Raw genomic sequence first — 17,840 nt, 5'->3', positions numbered from 1 at the left:
AGTGTCTAGGCTCTGCTACAAAGATACAACAAAACAGAAGAAAATGAGGAGGAGAAGAGATATGGGATTTATTTCCTTTTAAAGATAAATGAGAAGGCACGGGCAATAGAATGAAAGCCACAGAGGCAGAACGTGAAGACATTAGGATAAAACCAGCAGGGCAAGGCCACTCATCCAAGAAGGTGGGCAGGGAGTATCAGAAAACAAATCAAAATGTAACTATAAGTAAGGGCTAAGTGATTTTTTTTTTTAAATAAAGAGAAACCATACACTTGAGTTTAAGTCACCTTTGCCTTTAGTGTTCTTTTAATCTATTCTTTCAAAGGGCAAGGGTGAAACCTGAGAGAATCACAAGCCACTGAAAGTTTTGATAAATCAGAAGTATTCAGTGCACCTATGAACTCACATGCAATTGCCCCCGAAAACCATTTTCCTGTCAAACTATAGTTCCCGAGAACTCTCCTCTGAGCTGGGCCACCCTGGTTTCTGTGTCCTCATTTTGCTTAACTGCTTCCCTTCGTCCCAGAGAAATTCAACGATGGAGCGTGGCAGCCCCATCTCCCACTAGATTCTGAGTTTTGGAAGCCAAGAATGTCACTTCCCCTGCTCCCTCACACTCCAAAACACCCATTTTCAAAGCACTCGGGAAGAGTGATGAAATGAGAAAAAGGAAAAGAAAAGACACCGTCTCTCGGATACACTTCTGTTGAGAGGGTTGAAACAAAGGAGACGGGAAGTATTCAAATTTTTAAAAGAACACTAAACAAGGGAACTGTTTTGATAATTAAGTGCAGAAGAGCAGAGAGAACAGCCCCTCTCTGCAGATCTCCTCCTCCCTGGAAGAGGCGACCATTCATCTGCAGATAAACTGGGATTTAGTGTGTATCGTTTTCAGGTGCGGCTGCACTTGAAGATGTCACTGTCAATAAATTATGCAGCTACTATGCAGAGAAGGACATCCAAGGTGCAGACAGATAGAATAGTGACAAAGCGCTGTAAAGCATGAAATGGAAAATAAATTATTTGAAATTCTATCTCTGACTGTCCCTTCCTTGTTATGTTTGCCTAAACTTAATTATGTATCCTCTTACGCAGGTAGAAGAAAAATAAGAGGGTCTGGTAAAACATTTCAGAGCAACTTCATCTATTAATATATTAATATCAAAAGCTATTTATAGTGTTCTTAGGGTTAGGCCTCGTCATTGAATGCTAATTTCCTTTTGTTTGCTTTGATGTTGCTATCCTCTTCAAAGAGGGCATCTTAGTACTGTTTGGGCTCTTCTCTCAAAAACAGAAGCTTCGTTCAGGAAACTCACTAGGAAAGGCTGGAAAAGCCTTTGGGAGCAGTCATGAATCAAAGAAAAACAAACACATCATTTTAAATTAATTTCTATTTAATGCAAGATCAAAACCAATTAAAACAAATTCTTTCACATTGGCCTCTTTGCTTTCCAAGAAATATCCCCCATCTTGTTTCTTAATCCCCTCTTATTTTATTAAAAAAATAAAAAGAAAAAAGAAAATCTGAATTGTGCATTATGGGCTACAATTAGCTTGCCATAACCAAAATTCTCTATATTTCATTTGTTATTCTGTAAAATAAAGGCAGCTAAGGGGTGTCACAGGGTCTTGATGTTACAGAACGGAAGTCATTTATAGACTGCATCTGTTTGCTCTGTATGGTGAATCACTAAGTACTGTGTGTATTCTTGCCCTACTGTCCCCAAATAAAAAACACATTAGAAAAGAGTTCTGAAATGATGGCAGCATTCAACAAAACATTTACGGAGCACCAGGAATACCTGGGTTTTAGTTCTCACTGTTTTCAACACTGGAAACACAAAGACCTCAAATCTTTTTTTTTTTTTTTCCAAATATTTATTTGAGGGAGAGAGTGAGAGAGAGAGAGCATGAGAGGGAGAAGCAGACTCCCCATGGAGCTGGGAGCCCGATGTGGGACTCGATCCTGGAACTCCGGGATCATGACCTGAGCCAAAGGTAGTCAGTCACCTAACCAACTGAGCCACCCAGGCGCCCTTCAAATCTTTTTATAATATAGGATATGAACAAATAAAAAATATAAAACTTCTTTCAATGGAATAAAAAGAGCAGTGTAAAGGGTCAGTTGCAAAGTAAATTATGGGGCTGCTTTGGGTGTCTCTCTAGTTATTTAATGTGCTCTGATGTGTGACATTCTCCACCAGGAGCCGCTCACTACAAACTTGACTTCACTTCAATCCTCACTATCCTCTTCCTAATAACAGATGCTGGCACTGCCACCAACACCCCATCTTGATAAGAAGGGAATGGAGGCACAGAAGGCAAAGTACCCCGCCTAGGATCACACAGCTAACAAGGGACAGAGCCAGGAGATGGCCCAGGCTGCTGGGCTCCACCCTTTAATGGCAGCTCTGCCCTCCAAAGAGGGAAAGCCGAAGACTGATCTGGGTAGCTTTCGCAGCATATTATTCCCACAGTGCATGCAGGAAGGACAAACCACGGTCTCCCTCGAGACAAGAAAAACCAGGGAGAAAGAAGGACGGGTGTACACATCAAGAAATGGCTGTAATCCAGCCGGGCTGTGCCTGATGCCAACAGCACACGGTGCAAAGGCACACACCTGCTGTGAATGAACACTTACTCCCTCTGAGCTCCCTGGGAAATTACTGGAGCTCTAGGAGTCTCTGCTGTGAAGGACGGATCATACTCTCTAACATTTAAGGCCCTTACAAGGGCAAGAGATAGGACATGGAAAGCTCCTGGAAAATATCAAGGGAAGTGCTGGCTAGAGCCAGTGAGAGTGGGGAGAAGGAGGAGGGGCAAAAGAAAGGTAATGTATGAAAATTTTGTATTCAAAGTCTTGGAAAACAAAGGTAAGCTCATCTACCCTCCTTTTGGTTATTTTCTCGTTTTTGCTGAACTCATCTATTTATTTTCCTCAAGGTTAAAGGGAAGGACTAAATTTTCCATTATAGAAAGCTGGATCGCATCTAGCATCTACCAGAGTTGCAAACTCGCAGGTTAATCCATGAGGGAAAGCCCGCAATGAACAGGGAGGGGGAGAGCGTGGAAAGACATCCTCTGGCCTCTTCTCTTCCCATTGAGCATATTGTTGTTGGGGGATCCTCTACACTCCCCGGGAGTCACCGGCCATCTAGATGCCCATGATTCCAAAATCAACATCTTTCACTAAAATCTGTCCTGAGTCTAGACCCCTTTACTAAACTGCTTACTGAAATATTTCAAAATCAGTGTTTCGTCATTGAAGTGCCTCCTGCACTCCTCAGAGCTCCCCCCACCTTCATTCCTAGCTCTGTTAAGGGACCCAAACCAGAAATCTCTTTCATCATCTTCTTCCCTTACAAACAATCAAGAGCTGTGTTCTGCCATTTTCTACCTCCTTAAAATCTCCCAAATCCATCCACTTGACTTATCCCCATGAGCAATTCCTTGGTTTAAGCTATCTATAACCTATTGCTGGTTATGGCCCAGGTCTCTTAACTAACCTCCAAAGCTGGCATTTCAAATTCATCCCCCACCTTGCAGGTATACGGTGCAAATGTGATGATGTCACCCTCCTCGGGAAAGCTCATCTAAGGTTTCTTACTGTCGCCAGGGTACAGTGCACACTCTTAATACACACGGCACCAGAAGATGTCTTCCTATAATCTTTGAAAGTGTGCCAGCTTTATTATAAATTAGCTGTTTCACATATGTTGGTGATAACAATTACAGTAAGAAACTCTCCTTAGCAATAAGAATGCACATAAAACAATTTTAATTGAGCTTAAAATTCAACACAATTTCATTTCTCTGTAAAATACCTCTGTCAATTTTCATATTCCAACTTGATATATACCTAATACATTGCCTCTTAACCTAATTTTCAGGAAATATATTTTAAATCTAATTGTAGTATTTAAAATACTACCATTCACAATAAAATACATTTATCTGAAAAAAAAAAAAAAGTTAAAGAAAATCCCTTTTCATCCTCGCTGTTCCTGTAAAGGTACTTGTCTGTTAACACAGCACACTCGGAGGCTTTCACTTTTACTTTGTGAATTGCAATTATCTAGAGCAAAAATCAGAACCATTTTAGTAGAAATATGAGAAGGCATATATTGTAGAGGGAAAAGAATGGTACTTGGTCTGAGTCTCAGTCATTACGGATGTACCTAGGGCAACTTATTTAACACCTCTTGACCGGATTAGTCAGCTGAAAAATACACATAACATCTACCTCTAAGGGATATTTTAATGATTAAATAAGATATGGCATATGCCTGGCACATGGATGGTCTTCAGAAGCGTTAACGCTTGGCTCTGCAATTCTCTGAGGACTGCAGGAAAATAAATTTTGCATTAACTCCATGGACATGAGATAATGCAACAGACATAAAACATTCCAACATTAAAAAAAAAAATTCTTGTATCTTCGGGATACCCTGAGAAGAGTCAACTCTTAATGGGCTAAAGAAATAAATGTATACATAGAATCACATGTCACAGACTTTCACCAAAACAATCCCCCGCCAAGAGAAGAATTTCCCCCAGCTCTACAACTATGAAAATGGAAGACTGCCCTACTCCTGGAGACAAACAGCTCTGCAAAAATCCTCACCTATGCTTTTCCCACAAAGTACTTCCTTATTTACGTAAGTTTTGTAATTTACTTTAAAGTCCTAACAAACTAATCCAACTCACTTGTTGCTCAAGAGAGCTGCACAAAGAACCATTCTTCAAGCAAGCTCACTATACACCATATCACTTCCAGTGCTAACCGAAGGGGACCACGTTTCCCTGAAATCTGTGTGAGACTCTCCTACTATCAGAGGAGCAATGCTACAGGGAGCCAAATACAAATCACATTATTTTAAAGAGCCTTCTATAAAACTGGGTTTTCACCTACAAATGACCTCAAACATGGAGTCCAAGTTTCTTTTCAATGCTGTGACAAGGTAAAGTATCACTTTGCTTAACTGAGATGGAACTTCTCCCAAAACAGCTCCGGTAAAAAGAGGTCAAACTAGGAACAGGAAAGGCATGAATGGGTGTGAACCAGAAAAAGCACAACAATTCAGATAGGAAATTTAACCTACGTTTATATGGCAACGCACTTCAATGTTGTGCAGCTCACGCTGACTTAGGGGAAAAACATTTCTGAAACGAAATGATTACGCTTGGTACCTAGTCCAAAATCAATCATCACCAATAACCACAGTGCTCTCAGTGTTCAGAGGGCAGAAGTGGGCACACTGATTAGAAAAAGAGATCCTTATCTAGGCCCTGAATTTGTCTACCGATGGGGTAGACATCTTGGACTCTCCAAGACTGACCAGAGTGTCTGTTTTGTGACATTTTTTCCCCTGGTCCGCCCTCACGATAGTCAAACTACCGGACCACTCAATGCCTTTATCATCCTGGCCATCAAAAACCACTCTCAAAAAAATGATAGAAATTCTAATTGAAACAATTATTTTTTTCCAGAAGGCTTCAGTATAAGCAACGTATTTGTTATAGACCACTGAAATACAGCAGTGAGTAAAACTAGTTTTGTGCATCTATGTAGTCCTAGAGATGGGCCCCTTAGAAAAGCAAGGACACCTCCTTGCTCGACAGTAATGTAACTCAGAAAATAATTTTGCTAACTGAAATTATTCTACAGGTGTACAGTTACTTTATTACCTCTGCTTTTGTAGAACAATGTGTGTGAGATTTTTAATTAATTTGGGGTTAAGCCTTAAACAGGAATGAAAATTTAATGAAAACCCTGTTTCTGTGGGAAAATGGTGACTACCTCATAGTGAGCACTCCCCCACACATTTTCCATAAGGCCCTGTGACAAAGAGAAGACGGAGGACTCGCTACCCTGTACAAAGGTGGACATTCAATTTATTACAGCAGGTCTAATGAAAAATACAAGTTAAAATGAGGAAAGCAGGGGCACCTCGGTGGCTCAGTGGGTTAAGCCTCTGCTTTCGGCTCAGGTCATGATCCCAGGGTCCTGGGATCGAGCCCCGTATCAAGCCCCGCATCGGGCTCTCTGCTCAATGGGGAGCCTGCTTCCCCCTCTCTCTCTGCCTATGTATGATCTCTCTGTCAAATGAATAAGTAAATATCTTTTTTTAAAAATGAGGAAAGCATAATCACTATAGAAAATATTTATTGAGCACCTGAAACTCAAAGGCCTGTTCAATTTTGAAAATAATTCCAGAAGAGATATCTTGTGGAGCAAAAAGCCACTTTTCTGGTAGACATCTAACCGGTCTGTCTGGATGTTCCTACTTTCAGCAGACACAGCTGACTTCCACTTGCCATCCGTTCCCTCCCTTTCCCTCCATGCAGAGAGAACTTCAGTGGCATTTATGGGTCACAAGCCCAAGTGCTTATGGGAAGGCTAGGCCCCTCCTCAGCCCCACAGGGTGAACTTGATTAAGCTCAGAATTACAGCCTTGTCATTGACCTTGAAATGACTGTTTCAGGAACTTGCATGTAAAGAAATTCTGGACAACAATACATGAGGGAAATTCTGCTGGCTGGTAGGGATGAGGAAGACTTCTGGGATTCCTAAGACTGGTAATAGCATGGATTATGGCAATTACTTTGGTTAATTACTTGGCAGCATCCGCTATAGCTGAACTATTGCCTTTCCTACAACTCAGGCTACCCTTCTAGGTGCATGCACACCAGAAGGCTACAATATTCACAGAAGCTCTATCCTAACAGACCACATTCTGAATGTAATCTAAATGTTTATCAACAGTAGAAAACCATACTGTGGAAACTTCATGTAATGATATACTCTATCTAAGAGTAAAGTAAGCAAACAGAAAGTACACACCAGAGTGTAGAAATCTCTCTGAACATAATGCAGGATTTTAAAAATGTAAGACACAGATGAACAACTGCCTCATGAGTCAATTTATATAAAATTCCAAGACAGGCAAAACTTATCTATTATCTATGATGCTGGGAGTCAAGATCACAGTTAACCTTGGAGGAACCATGAAGGCAGCTTCTGGGATGCTGGTTATTTCTGTTTATTAATCTGAGTGTTAGTTTTTCATAGGTATGTTCTGAAAATTCAACGAACTATTTGTGGTTTGGGCATTGCATGTATTATTTACCTATAAAAATGTCTTAGCTGTAAAAAATAGAGATGGCACCAAAAACACAACCAGTAAGAGAAAAAATTTGATAAATGAAATTTCATCCATATCAAAAAGTTTGGGACATCAAGCAACACCTTCACCAAAATGAAAATATAATGCAGACAGATGGCCAAGAGCCACATGAAATGATGCCCAATATCACTAATCATCAAGGAAAAGCAAATGAAACCACAGTGAGGTATTACTTCAAACCCACTAGAATGGTTACACAAAAAGACAGACAATAACAAGTGTTGACCAGGACATGGGACACCCTCATAAAATCCTGATGGGACTAGTAAAAGGATACAGCCCCTTTGGGAAAAAAATGAGCAATTCCTAAAATGTTAAACCCAGAGCTACTACATAACCCAGTAGTCCCACACCTAAGTACATGCCCAAGAGAAATGAAAACCTGTCGGCACAAAACCTTGTACTCAAAAGTTTATAGCTACATTACTCAAAACAGCCAGAAAGTGGAAACAAACTAAGTCAATCAACTGGCGAATAAACTGCACATGGTTTACCCATACAGTGGAACACTTTCTGGCAGTCAAAGTCACAAAGGACTGATACAGGCTATGACATGGATAAAGGAACCTTGAAAACTTCCCGTGGTTCCATCTGCATGACATGTCTAGAATCGGAAAGTCTATAGAGACAGAAAGAAGATTAGTGGTTGCCTAGGGCAAGGGGTGTGGGGGTAGTGGATAGGGAGTAATTTTCTTCTTGGAGTGATGGAAGTGTTCTAAATCTAGATCATGGTAGAGGCTTATGACACTGTAAATACACTCAAGCCATTGATCTGTACACTTTAAATGAGTGAATTTTATGACATGTAAATTTTATTTCCATAAAATGATTTTTTAATGAAAGAAAATACAACTTTTAATCATTAATTTGTGAGGATGTGACACTTAGAAGTGATACAGCCATCTTGCAACCATGAGTGAGCAAACCAAGGTGCAAAGCCCAACTTCTAAAATGATTTACCAGAAAAACAAAGCAACTGGCACTTAGAAATATGGCTTAGCTGTTGAATTAACCAACCCAGAACTGCTCATTGGGATGTAATGAGGAAGGGAAGTATCTGATCGTTTCTCAGTTGTGTTTCCTATTAGTAGCCTGAAACCAAGGCACTCCTTGCCAAGAGACAGAGGATACTAAACCAAAGTACTCTGTTGGTTTCTTACATCCAATCTCTTCAATGCAGACATACTAAAATAACTTAATAAATAAAAGAAAAAATCTTTTACATTTGGACTTTGGGTAGACAAAATGGAACATTTCCTGAAGATAAAGTTCTAAGAATACACAAAAGTTGATGGAGCTTTTTGCTCTGACAGAAATAGTCTGAGAGGCACTTTCTGTATCATCATTTTTAATACCCTGAAAAATAAAGACATGAAAAATGTAAGCCAGTTATCAGTGAGCAGAAAACATATCATCACTGCAGCAGTTTCAGAAGTATAAATCTAGTCCTAAATCTCTTGTGCTTACATTAATATTTCTTAATAATAGCAGTGGATTTTATTATTAGTTTATTACCAAGGTGAGCAGTAGAGGAAGGTTCAAGAACGGATTAATTATTGATGTGGATGAAGACAACATATGCTACTACGAGAGCTACAATCGTTAATACGTAAACTAAGGGCATAAAATAGCCATTACCCAGGATTAAGAATATAACTTCCCCTTGGTGAAGTACTGCCTGAGTAAGCTTACTTGGGTACATTACATACTCCTGTGATACCAAATTAAAACTGCAACTGTTTTCCCATGACATTGCCTGAACAAAAAAGAGTGTGCTCTTATATTAACTCATTTACCTAGACCCAGATTCGAAGAGAGGCAGAAGTAAATAATATCAGTGGCTGCAGTCCATCCTGGTTAGTGACCTCTCTTCTGAGTTACAGATCTGCATTTCCAGCCCCTTCCTGGGCATTTCCACTGGGAGGAAAGGCGGCTAACAAACTCAAAGCATTTCAGTGTATACACCGTGACTTCCCACCACAACAGCCCCGCCCTATGCTATATCCAAGAAGTTATCAAAGAACCCACCACGATTTCCCACCAAAACAGTCCCCCTTTCTGACATTTCTTAAAAGGTCCACCATTTTGCCAGTTATCAAGGCTCAAGGCTTAGAGGCATCACTGACTCCTCCTTTCACCTGACCTCCAGACAAGCTACAAAACCCTTTCTGGTATGCTCTGAATGTTCTCTTCCCACACTATTTCTAACACCACCTTCTTTTTCTTTGTCAAGGTCATCATCCCAGTTGTATCACATCCGTTTTTTTGAAAATGACTTCCCCAAAGCATGACCCTTCTGATCAATGAAATTGATTAGATTTCACCAGAAGTACAGTTTTAGCAAGGAAGTGATTTTTGCATGCTTTGTCACGGCTGTGTTCCTAGCACTTACCACCGCCTGCAACACACATTGTAGGTGCTCAGTAACTCGTGAGTGCACGAAAAAATCTGTAACTATGAAATGTGGAATAGTGATCCCCACTGTCCTTGGTGAAACGCCCATATACATCATAATATACACCACTCGTGTGACTAAGGAAAAGCATATCAATATAATCCTGACTTTCTAGAGTCTCCAAGTCTCCATTCTTTGTCCGCAACCTGCCATTGGAAATGTATCTCTAGCTACTTAATTTCTAGGTCCCCTAAACTGCAACCACAATAGATTACTCTAAAACTGTTATATTTATTATATGTTTATGTATACACAGTATATTTATATATGTGTCTGTGTGTGTGTGTGTGTATATACACATAAGTAAATATATATATTATTAAATTACTGTGAAATACAATGGAGAAAAACACAGAAGGTTAAAGAAAGCTGAAGTTAGGGGTGCCTGGGGGGGCTCAGTGGGCTAAGCCTCTGCCTTTGGCTCAGGTCATGATCTCAAAGTCCTGGGATGGAGCCCTGCATTGGGCTCCCTGCTCATTGGGGAACCTGCTTCCTCCTCTCTCTCTGCTTACTGCTCTGCCTACTTGTGATCTCTCTGTCAAATAAAAAAAAAAAAAGAAAGAAAGAAAGTTAAAGTCAGCCTCACTGATTCTGTGACATTTGAGTAGAGACCCAAAGGTGCTCAAGGAGAAGCTGTGTGGCTCTGATGGGAGCACATTCCAGACCAGAGACTGCAAGGACAAAGACCCTCAGGTGGGAGAAGGTCCGGTCTATCCTATTTACCTCCTCAGAACCTGACACTATGCTAGAACTTGCCCATCTATTCTTTCACACACACTTGTGTATATTTATTTAAAGCCCTCTAGAAGCCAGGATTTGAGATTCCATTAGAAATCAAACTTCCCGATGTGAAAATTCCTAGAATTTACCTTTGAGTTTAATGACATAAAAATCTCAACCAATCTCAAATTCAGCATGACTTGAGGTAACCCTGACATCTTTCCTCCAAATCCCTCTCCCTCCTGACATCCCCATGTCATTTCACAACACACAATGCTCCCAAGCCCTGCGCTCAAAAGCACTATTCCAGGGGCACCTGGGTGGCTCAGTGGGTTAAAGCCTCTGCCTTTGGCTCAGGTCCATGATCCCAAGGTCCTGGGATGGAGCCCCACATCGGGCTCCCTGCTCTGCGGGGAGCCTGCTTCTGCCTGCCTCTCTGCCTACTTGTGATCTCTGTCTGTCAGATAAATAAATAAAACCTTAAAAAAAAAAAAAAAGCACTATTCCTTTTTGACAAACATAACATTATTTTTAGTAGGTACTAAAGATTACCACCCACCCCCAATTACAGTATTTGGCCAGCCCAATCTTATACTGACTATCTTATCCCACCCCACCCTCAAACAGGAAGCCTGGGAAGAGAAAGGCAAAGCATCTGCCATCATCTCAAATCTTTGTCCCCACAGGATTCAGTATTTATTCAATAAGAGAGACAGCCAAGGTGTTTCTGATACTCGACTTAAATAACCAAGGCTAATTGCTAATTCTTCCCGTTGAGGAGGTTCAAATTTGATTGGAATCAAGAAGCACAAAGTCTAGTTCTCCACAGCCTTCTAGCTAACCAGAGCAGGGACACCAGTAACACTAATCCTAACAACCTAAAACAAAATTGCATGTTGTTTGCACAGAGTTTCACGCAGAATTCAGAAGAGAATCTCTAATAAAACTCAGACCTATGGAAATGTAAATATCCATGTAACTTGACGCACCTTCATGTACGCATTTCCCAGCCAATATCCTTCCTATTTCTGCCACTTCAATTTTTAAAATCCAGAAACTTCTAAGAGTCATCAGGGGCACTGACAGGGCATGGATATCTAGGTTAAAAAAAATAACATGGCCAGAGGAAAGGTAGGAGGAGGAGCCACTCCAGAAACAGCAACTGACAACGGAAAGCTGTAGCAATTCCAAGGAGCACAGATATCAAGAGAAAGTCTCTTCAGAAACACCAACAGAAAGAGAGGTTCTGCTGGGTGTTGCCTAGGAAACCCACAGCAGAAATACATGCTACCCGGTAAAGATCAATGCATTCAGACCACCAAACTAAAAAGAGAGAATGAAAATCTCAAAGCTGAAAATTATTTCCCTGAGAAAACAAATCAACTCCAATTAACAATAAACACCAACTAAAATCTGGCAGTCCTCCGTGTAATGCGCTTTCCTATTGTGTGGAGAAAGCTCAGCCTTGCTTTCATGAAGTCTCAGACTGTGGAAGGCAAAGGAGGATTTCAACTATTTTCCTCTCTTCACCTTACCTACAGCAGAGAGCACCTTTGCATCTTTTTAAGGACCTGCAATCCCGACTTCTGCTGTTTTTTAAACTAATTTCAGAGTGTCCTGGGATTACTAACAGTACCAATGTAATTGAGTAAAGTGACGCTTGTTAAAACAGCATCATTCGTGCTCGCTTCGGCAGCACATATACTAAAAAAAAAAACAGCATCATTCATTAACCCAAATTCATCAGCCTCTCCCTACTGTGTACCTCACTTCCTGATTCCCTCATTTTCCTATTAATTATCCCACGACTATTTCCATTACTCAAGTTCCATTTCTCAGCACACTGGCCTTTTCAAATCACTCACCAAACTTTATCACGCTTGTCCTTTACGACACATCTTGCGTCCAACCTCTTTCTTTTCCGTATCGTTTTTATTTTACCAGATTGTCAAGGCCCAGCTCCAAAATCCATTCTTCTCCACAGCTTTCTCTGAGTCCAGCAGCTACTATGTATTTGTTGCTGTGTGTGGTGCTGATATAGGACAATAAATGCAAAATAATCCAGGTCTAGAAGAAGGTCCTATACAAAAAAGGAAGAGGTCATATTCCCAACAGGGTGACAGGCCTCTTAAAAATGGCTATTATGGACCACCTGGGTGGATTTCTGCTGGACTCGGAGAACGTGTTTTAAATTGTTTTACATCTAACCCTCCAACTGTTATCTCTTCACATGTTTTTACGTTAATTCCACCTCTTCCAACCATACTACAGAATCATTAAACACAAACGCTGTTGTCTTATGTGTTGTGTATCTCACAGGGTTTGGCTTTAAATATAGATCCTTAACAAATGCATGCTAATTGAATGGTATGCACCACACCACCATTTTGCTTGATTCAAAATCCAGTCATAGCTTTCCTTTTACTTGTTCATGGGGAAGACAGCCTCTAGAAGGGAAAACCTCAAAGGAGGTAACCCACTGGAGCTCAGCTGAGGAAAAGCTAACAAACATTACTTAATGCTAGACCCAAGCCACTGACCCACACAGCAAGGCCTAGCTCAGCTGGAAAATAGCAAGATTGGGAGCACCATTAAAGTACGTCAGGGCTGATAAGTTAATGAGAAACAATGCCTGCTGATAAAAATCTGTAATGTTTGTTCTCTGTGACAGGGTGGATTAAGTGACATTTGTTCTTTAAAATTATTGCAAAATAGTTCCAGCACTGTACGACCCAAATTTTGAGTAGGATTAATAATTTAAGCCCTGGACCTAGCTCACCATTTTTGAAAAGGGAAACAGTTATTTATATATGTAAATGCAATTATGGCTTTGGTTTCAACAGTGACTGGCCCACACTAAGATGCTGCATTGGGCGAAAATCCACCCAAGTAAATTAGAAAAAACTAATAATAAATCCTCCACATGCACCAAAATCTTTGCTCGCTCCATCTCCCAGCTCCTTCTAGAAAGTGGGAAACTGTGTGATTGTCTTTGGTCCAAGGGAGCAGCAAACAACAAGGGGATTTGATCCCAAATGGTTAAAATGAATAAACCTGCAATAAAAGAAAACAGAACTTCCTCCACTGATTCCTAAACATAGTTGGTCTCTTGCTAGCATCTAGTGCCATCGAATTTTAAAAGGTACACGGGAGAATTCTGAAGACTCTTATCTTGTTAAGAGGAAATGCCTCTTCCCTGTTCCGGGCTCCTATAAAGAGGGATTTTCCCTAAACAGGACTGGCCTTCCACTACACTCTTTCAACTAACTCCTCCTCTTTTTTATTCCTCTTTTGAAATTTGAGCTACCTGCTCTCTGAGAGCAGGTTCTCGAAACCCTACCTGGCCCCTCCCCCACCAGGATCCGCTCTGCTGTCTCTCACAGGCCTCTACCTTACCTACAACTGAGCGGGCAGAGCCTTTTCTCTCCAACACTAAGCTAGGTTTCCACTGTCATTCTAGTCCTCATATAGGTGGTGTTTGGTTCTCTGTAATGATGACTCTAATAATGCCTATTTCCTAATATTTCCTAATTTGTTCAAAACGCAGGCAGGATAAAGGGATCGGTTTATGGCTCTCCTCAGAGAACTCAAAAATTTAGAGAACTCATCAAGTAATGTTCGTGACAACTACCTTAACTCTGGAGCCAAAGAAATCAGTTCCACTATGTGTTAAGCTGGGTTTGGAGAACATACTTGCCTCAGGGTCCCCAAGTGAAAACATTAATTGATGAAAAATGGGACTTTCACTCTGTCAGCTCTTATAAGCTTTAATGTCTTCCTTCTATAGCTAATGTTTACATTCAACAGTTTTAAAATCTGGATTTCTTTTCTATCCAAGGCTTCTAAAATTAAAAAAACCCAAAACAACTATACTGTCATAAATTACAACATTTACATCAAATGCACCTAATTATGCCCTTGAAATGCCTTCACAAAAGTACTTCCAGTGAATACCAGATTCTGTTTAAACCACCACAGGAGACATTTAGTGGCTGGCACCTCCAATATTACACCATTAATTTTTATAGTCTCTCCCTAAGTTTCATAAGGGCAGGTGCAACTTATTATCCTGATGTACCAGCAAAGGAAGGAGCTTAAATGGCTACACATCAGTCCCACAGCAAATACCATGGTGAGCCTCAATCAGTGCAGTTCTCCTGACTGACAGTGCCGGTCACCAGAACAGGGGCTCTCCTGGAAAACCAGGACACCAAATATTCCAGTTTCCCACAGGGCTCCTGGCATGTCGCTCTAGGATTCCATAGTGAGCTCTTGTTGTGCATCACCCTAAGAAGCTAAAAGAAAAAAATGCATACAAGCACAGCAAAGCTGTGGCCAAGGTACAATTATCCTACCAACATCACTGCACCATTTTAAGTGGTCACTCTTTTTTTTTTTTTAAAGATTTTATCTATTTTTTTGAGAGAGAGAGAATAAACAAGAGACAAAGCAAGCACAATGAGCTATAGAAGAACAAAACAAACTTACATAGCTTTTATACTAATTAAGGTCTTACAGAGTTAAAAATCTCTTAATATTCTTTTGTTTGATTAGAAGTTTTATCATACCATTACTTAACTATCTTACAAAGGAAATATTTAGTTGATTTTCACTACAAAATAAGCTGATGGTATAAATTCTACTGCATATACACACGTAATAATCATAAAAAAATGTCTCAGGAAATACCATATTGACTAAACTTATGGAGGATAATATATTTAAGTAAAGGGAACAGGGGTTTTAAAGAAAACGAAAAGATTTCAAGTTTTTTCTTCATTCATATTCTGTTAGTAACAAAAAAAAAAAAACAACCAGAAAAAAAAATCCTTTTGTTTCCCCCTCACTCCCTTTCACTAGGTTTTTATCATCACAACTGTAATCACCCCTTTGATGTCCCCACATCTCTTCCTAATCATAGGAATAACATAAAAGGAATAATGATACCTTTGTAATATAGAAAAAGGTTTATTCCTTGCCAACCTCTGAGCTAGCTTTGAGCCCTTTCCGTAGGACCATTGGGGCTGTAAGAAGTTGACTAGCTTGGGGTGTCTGGGTGGCTCAGTTGGTTAAGCAGCTGCCTTTGCGTCAGGTCAGGATTCCTGGGATCAAACCCCGCATCGGGGTCTCTCCTCAGCCAAGAGCTTCTCAGCAGAGAGCCTGCTTCTCTCTCTCCCTCTGCCTGCAGCTCTGCTTCCTTGTGCCTTCTCTATCTCTCTGTCAAATAAATAAATAAAATCTTTTAAAAAAAAGTTTACTTGCTTGCTCAAGGTCACAGGGCTGGGATCTCCATTCTGGTTTTGTTTCCCAGCCTGAATTCTCACCAATCCGAGCACTCTGACCCCTCCCCCACACATTGGGACTGGTAAATGGCCTGGGTTCTCCAGCAGCTTTCCAGGACCTAGACCTTTCCTAACTTTCCCTCAGCATTAAAAGTTTCCTATCTGGTGTCTCACCAAGCCTAATTTTACTGCAGTTAAATTAATCCTGTAGAAGGGTTTACACCTAACACAGAGCCTTTCACACAGGACTGTATAAATTGTCTGGTTGACAATCATTACATCTCAAATAATGTATTTGCTTTCTAACAAGTGTCTTCAAAACCTTCCTCTAATCAGCTTCTGACAGCCAGAGTCTGCATACTGCATAGACGGGGCAGAGGGGATAAGGCCCTTTAACTGCCATGAAAACACTTGATTTAAACGTTGATCAGTTTAGGGGAAAGGAGGGGAGGAGACGACTCGCATAAACTGCATTCGGTTGTAATAAACCCCACTGGTTGTCTTTTCCCCTCACTGTTGGATCTGTTATCACTTAGCCCGGAGCCTGAGCAGTGGACTCCCAAGAAACATGTGATTAGATGGGAGGATGCGTGGATGGATGGATGGCTGGATGGATGAACAACCCACGGACAAATGAATGAACAGATGAAAGTGAGTTGTTTTAAAGATGGCCACTTAGTTACAGACTATACATTTACTTTTTAATTTAATTTTATTTTGTTTTCAGTGTTCCAAAATTCATTGTTTATGCACCCCATCCAGTGTTCCATGCAATACATGCCCTCCTTAATACCCACCACCAGGCTCACCCAACTCCCCACCCCCTTCCCTCCAAAACCCCCAGTTTGTCTCTCAGAGTCCACAATCTCTCATGGTTTGTCTCCCCCACAACCCCCAACTCACTTCCCTTCGCCATCTCTCAGTGTCTTCCATGTTATTCCTTATGCTCCACATGTAAGTGAAATCATATGATAATTGACTCTCTCTGCTTGACTTATTTAAATCAGAGTCTATTTTTCGTCTGAAGTCTATTTTTTTACAGAATGGGAAAGGGACAGAAGGAGACAGACAAAGAGAATCCTAACGACACAGGGATCTCACATGACCCTGAGATCAGAACCTGAGACAAAATCAAGAGTTAGAAGCTTCCCCGACTGAGCCATCCAGGTGCCCCTATCGGGAGACATATTAAGGGGATATATTCTATTGTAGAATTTAGATCTGTTAAAACCCAATTTAAAAATATTTTCTAGCTGCAAGTCTGTAACCTCCTATGAATTAATTACATATCATATTCATTTACAAAAACAAGTTTTCATTTTCTATAAATGTTCATTACATTGTAAAAGTATACATATAAAGGATTCTTTCAAATTTAGATTGCCAAAAACATGTTACACATCTTCAAAGAAGAACAAAGAATAATCTACCAAAAAAAAAAAAAACTAAAAAATATAAAATCAAAGGTAGGCTCAAGGACTATTCAAAGGTCAAGCTGGCCTTTTACACTTCTATTTCTAAGTGGAATGGTAGATTGGCACATCATGTGGTACAGCTAGAAGAACATTTGTTTGTTCAACACTATAATTTATTTTCTATTCAGTAAACTGTGCAGTTTCTAACACTAAATACATTTTCATAAATGAAAAAATAAACATGTTAAATCAAAGCAGGAACTGTGTTTTTTACAGAGTAAAAACGCAAGTGTTCATCAGAATTCAGGAAACATAAAATTTGTTGTTGTTGTTGTTTTTAACCTGGATGTGAGAGGGAGTTTCTGCAACTATGACCACAGAAAGGCCACAGCACAAAGTTCTAAATCCATCTGTCTTTCCATGAGGCTCAATTTACTAGCCCCATGGAAGAGCCCAAGATGCCAAATTATAATCATAATAATCATTTTATTGACGGTTTGTTCCTTTTTCTGATCAAAAGAAACTGAACACTCAAATTTTGAATCATTTCCTTTAGTTATCATCAGTGATAACTTGCCTTCCCTTTTCTTCTCCTAAAGTAGCCTCAATCCGAAGTATTAACTACCATGGCAAATAAAATCTCAACACTACCGTTGATTTTCCCAGTAAGAATTAGCTTTGGAAAGTGAAGGGGGGGGGAAGCACCCCTTAGAGAAATCAATTCACAGATCTTGTGTCGCCACTGTCACTTCCTAGGTACACGACCCTGAGCTAGTCTCCT

At 40.3% G+C, this 17,840-nt stretch overlaps 1 protein-coding gene across 8 annotated transcripts in view; it reads right to left on the bottom strand.

The window, feature by feature from the left end:
- Window positions 1-17,840, bottom strand: part of CA8 (carbonic anhydrase 8) — an 88,057-nt gene that overhangs the window by 49,994 nt on the left and 20,223 nt on the right. The gene's annotated exons all lie outside the window — the stretch shown is intronic.

This window comes from Mustela lutreola, chromosome 3 (genome assembly GCF_030435805.1).
Source record: "Mustela lutreola isolate mMusLut2 chromosome 3, mMusLut2.pri, whole genome shotgun sequence".
Classification (NCBI taxonomy): domain Eukaryota; kingdom Metazoa; phylum Chordata; class Mammalia; order Carnivora; family Mustelidae; genus Mustela; species Mustela lutreola.
This window is presented reverse-complemented; position numbering and strand designations above follow the sequence as displayed.